The following is a 5,494-nucleotide window of genomic DNA, read 5'->3' on the forward strand; positions in this document are numbered from 1 at the left end:
CCCCACACACACACACACTTTCGGCCAGCGGGACAGAGAGGCATCTCATTAAGATGGATCGTAAAACGGACAAAGAATAATGCACCTTGGTCGTACAACCTCTCTCTTGTTGTTGGTCAAAGTGATGGCCATCCATGCAACCCCGGAGATGGGCTAGCTCGCCAATAATCATGCAAGTAGATAGTCCTCGAAGACAACCACTGCATGCATGTGGCCCAAACATATATATGTATGGAGAGGTTTGTTTTAAAATACACAATGGAACAACTTTGATGTGGCACCGTGATTTCGAACTAGAAATCCCCACACTGAGTGAGGGTTATTAGGTTGACGATGCATATGTATGTTACACCACACTTCAAGCCGGCAATGGGGATTCAAGCATGCATGCGTGCATAGTATATGCTCTCAAACTTAATTAGGTCTCAATATCACCATGACCTATACTACGATAACACAAACCAAAGGAAGAATCTGCCATGGTAACCAATCTTGTTGTCAGTCAAGGTGATCACGGATGTCCACGCGGGCCCACGAATATATAGGCTTATCGCCGATAACCACGCGAGGGAGTGTACCATTCGAAGACAACCAGTACATGCATATGTATGGAGGTGACTGATACATCTCCAATGTATCTATAATTTTTTTATTGTTCCATGCTATTATATTATCTGTTTTAGATGTTTTATATGCATTAATATGCTATTTTATATGATTTTTGGGACTAAGCTATTAACCTAGAGCCCAGTGCCAGTTTCTATTTTTCCTTGTTTTAGAGTTCCGCAGAAAAGGAATACCAAACGGAGTCCAAACGGAATAAAACTTTCGCGATGATTTTTCTTGGACCAGAAGACACCCAGGAGACTTGGAGTGCAAGTCATAAGAGCCTCAAGGCAGCCACAAGGGTGGAGAGCGCGCCCAGGGGGGTAGGGCGTGCCCCCCGACCTTGTGGGCCCCTCGTAGCTCTCCTGACCTAATACTTCCGCCTATATATACTCTTATACCCCAAAAACATCCAGGGGAGCCACGAAACCACTTTTCCACCATTGCAACCTTCTGTACCCATGAGATCCCATCTTGGGGCCTTTTTCGGCGTCCTGCCGGAGGGGGATTCGATCACGAAGGGCTTCTACATCAAAACCATTGCCTCTCTGATGAAGCGTGAGTAGTTTACCACAGACCTACGGGTCCATAGCTAGCAGCTAGATGGCTTCTTCTCTCTCTTTGATTCTCAATACAAAGTTCTCCTCGATGTTCTTGGAGATCTATTCGATGTAATACTCTTTTGCAGTGTGTTTGCCGAGATCCGATGAATTGTGGATTTATGATCAAGTTTATCTATGAATATTATTTGAATATTCTTTGAATTCTTATATGCATGATTTGATATCTTTGCAAGTGTCTTCGAACTATCGATTTGGTTTGGCCAACTAGATTGGTTTTTCTTGCAATGGGAGAAGCCTTTAACTTTGGGTTCAATCGTGAGGTGTCCTTTCCCAGGGATAGTAGGGGCAGCAAGGGACGTATTGTATTGTTGCCATTGAGGATAAAAAGATGGGATTTTCATCATATTGCTTGAGTTAATCCCGCTACATCATGTCATCTTGCTTAATGCACTACTCTGTTCTCATGAACTTAATACTCTAGATGCAGGAAGGAGTCGGTCGATATGTGGAGTAATAGTAGTAGATGCAGAATCGTTTTGGTCTACCTGACACGGACGTGATGCCTATATTCATGATCATTGCCTTAGATATCGTCATAATTATGCGCTATTCTATCAATTGCTCGGCAGTAATTTGTTCACCCACCATAATAATTTCTATCTCGAGAGAAGCCTCTAGTGAAACCTATGGCCCCCGGGTCTATTTTCCATCATATAAGTTTCCGATCTACAATTCTAGTTTCCTATTTACTTACTTTGCAATCTTTTACTTTTCATTCCATATACCAAAAATACCAAAAATATTACTTTACCGTTTATCATCTCTATCAGATCTCACGTTGCAAATAACCGTGAAGGGATTGACAACCCCTTATCGGGTTGGGTGCAAGTTGGTGTTTGTTTGTGCAGGTATTCGGTGACTTGAGTGTTGTCTTCTACTGGATTGATACCTTGGTTCTCAAAAGCTGAGGGAAATATTTACTATACTTTGCTGCTTCACCCTTTCCTCTTCAAGGGAAAAACCAACGCAAGCTCAAGAGGTTGCAGGAAGAATTTCTGGCGCTGTTGCCGGGGAGATCTAAGCCAAGCCAAGACATACCAAGTACCCATCATAAACTCTCATCTCTCGCATTACATTATTTGCCATTCGCCTCACGTTTTCCTCTCCCCCACTTCTAAAATGATTTTCGAAGAGATTTGCCTTTTCTTCGCCTTCTTTCCATCCGATCTTTTGTTTGCTTGTGTCACTATGTGCCTTCTTTTTGCTTGCATCTTCGCTTGCTAAAAGTTTATGGATCCTCATCCACTTGCTAATCTTTTTAAGAGATCCAATTATGATGTACCAATTGCTAGTGAGTTTCATGCACTAGATTATCTTTATGAAGTTTTGCTTGATATTGGTGAATCTGAAAATTGTGATGAAGAAATTTATGAAGTGATTCACGGCTCCTTGGATAAAAAGCAGGATTGCAATGATTTTACTATAAATTCTATTGAGGTCAATTGTGCTAATAATATGCAAAACCCTAAGCTTGGGGATGCTAATTTTGCTATGTCTACTACTTGTTTGCAATGATCATGATTGGGGTGACTCTTCTTATTTTCTTGAAAATTTATTTAAGCCCCATGATGAATATGAGATCGATAATAATGTTTGCAATAATATTGAAAGTGGGTTTGGAAGAGTGTAAACTTCAGATCCCACATATTCGGAGAATGGTCAATCTTATGAAATTTTCGATAAAAGTGGGTTTAGAGAGGTCATGACTTTAGTTAATGTTAATCCCACTATTTTGGAAGAGTGTCAACTTTTCATGCATGTGGATCATGTTGAGAATATTTTATGTGATATTTATATTTTTGAATTAGATTATGGTCCTACATGTAATTATTATGAGAGAGGAAAATATGGTTGTACAAATTTTCATGTTATTAAATTACCTCTCGTTATGTTGAGATTGCTATTGTTTATTTCTTCTTCCTTGCATATGCTAGTTTTTGCTTGCCTTGATAATTTGTTTGCTTATAAAATGCCTATGCATAGGAAGTATGTTAGACTTAGATATGTTTGTCACGTGTTTTATGATTTTCTCTTTGTGCTTCAATTCTTCTCTTCTATGTGAGCATCATTGAAATTATCAATGCCTAGCTAAAAGGCTTTAAAGAAAAGCGTTTGTTGGGAGACAACCCAATATTTTTCCTTGCTGTTTTGCAATAAATAATTCATCTAGCCTCTGGTTAGATGTGGTTTTGTGTTTTAATTAGTGTTTGTGTCAAGTAAGACCTTTGGGATAGCCTACGGTGATAGTTGATTTGATCTTGCTGGAAAATAGAAACTTTTGTGCGCACGAAAATAATTTTCATAAATCACAAGAACGTGCTTTTGAGTTGATTCTTTTGGAATAAGATTAATAAACAAATGTCTTAGGACTTCCTAATTTCTCAGGAATTTTGGTGTTACATAAGTATTCGAAATATCCAGATTTCTACAGACTGTTCTGTTTTTTGACAGATTCTGTTTTTCGCATGTTGTTTGCTTATTTTGATGAATCTATGGCTAGTATCGGGGGGTATGAACCATTGAAAAGTTGGATACAGTAGATATTACACCAATATAAATAAAGAATGAGTTCACAACAGTACCAAAAGTGGTGATTTATTTCTTATACTAACGGAGCTTACGAGATTTTCTGTTGCAGCTTTGTGTTGTGAAGTTTTCAAGTTTTGGGTATTTGATGGACTATGGAATAAGGAGTGGCACGAGCCTAAGCTTGGGGATGCCCAAGTCACCCCAAGGTAATATTCAAGGATGTCAAAAATCCTAAGCTTGGGGATGCCCCAGGAAGGCATCCCCTCTTTCGTCTTCGTCTATCGGTAACTTTACTTGAGGCTATATTTTTATTCACCACATGATATGTGTTTTGCTTGGAGCGTCTTGTATGATTTGAGTCTTTGCTTTTTATTTTGCCACAATCATCCTTGCTGTACACACCTTTCGAGAGAGACACGCATGAATCGTGATTTATTAGAATTGCTCTATGTGCTTCACTTATATCTTTTGAGCTAGGCAATTTCGCTCTAGTGCTTCACTTATATCTTTTTAGAGCACGGTGGTGGCTTCATTTTATAGAAATTGATGAACTCTCACACTTCACTTATATCATTTTGAGAGTCTCTAAACAGCATGGTAATTTGCTTTGGTTATAAAATTAGTCCTAATATGATAGGCATCCAAGAGGGATATAATAAAAACTTTCATATATAGTGCATTGAATACTATGAGAAATTTGATTCCTAATGATTATTTTGAGACATGAGGATGGTGATATTAGAGTCATGCTAGTGAGAAGTTTTGAATTTGATAAATACTTGCGTTAAAGTCTATGAGTCCCGTAGCATGCACGTATGGTGAACCGTTATGTGATGAAGTCGGAGCATGATTTATTTATTGATTGTCTTCCTTATGAGTGGCGGTCGGGGACGAGCGATGGTATTTTCCTACCAATCTATCCCCCTAGGAGCATGCGTGTAGTACTTTGTTTCGATGACTAATAGATTTTTGCAATAAGTATATGAGTTCTTTATCACTAATGTTGAGTCCATGGATTATACGCACTCTCACCTTTCTGCCATTGCTAGTCTCTCTTGTACCGCGCAACTTTCACCGGTACCATAGACCCACCACATATGCTTCCTCAAAACAGCCACCATACCTACCTATTATGGCATTTCCATAGCCATTTCGAGATATATTGCCATGAAACTTTCCACCGTTTCATTATTATGACACGCATCATCATTGTCATATTGCTTTGCATGATCATGTAGTTGACATCGTATTTGTGGAAAAGCCACTGTTCATCATTTATACATGTCACTCTTTATTCATTGCACATCCCAGTACACCGCCGGAGGCATGCACATAGAGTCATATTTTGTTCTAGCATCGAGTTGTAATTGTTGAGTTGTAAGTAAATAAAAGTGTGATGATCTTCATTGTTAGAGCATTGTCCCATGTGAGGAAAGGATGATGGAGACTATGATTCCCCCACAAGTCGGAGTGAGACTCCGGACGAAAAAAAAGGCCAAAAATTGAAAGAAGGCCCAATAAAAAAATGAGAGAAAAGAGAGAAGGGTACAATGTTACTATCCTTTTTGCCACACTTGTGCTTCAAAGTAGCACCATGATCTTCATGATAGAGAGTCTCCTATGATATCACTTTCATATGCTAGTGGGAATTTTTCATTATAGAACTTGGCTTGTATATTCCAATGATGGGCTTTCTCAAATTGCCCTAGGTCTTCGTGAGCAAGCAAGTTGGATGC

The sequence above is a fragment of the Triticum dicoccoides genome, chromosome 4B, assembly GCF_002162155.2.
Source record: "Triticum dicoccoides isolate Atlit2015 ecotype Zavitan chromosome 4B, WEW_v2.0, whole genome shotgun sequence".
Classification (NCBI taxonomy): domain Eukaryota; kingdom Viridiplantae; phylum Streptophyta; class Magnoliopsida; order Poales; family Poaceae; genus Triticum; species Triticum dicoccoides.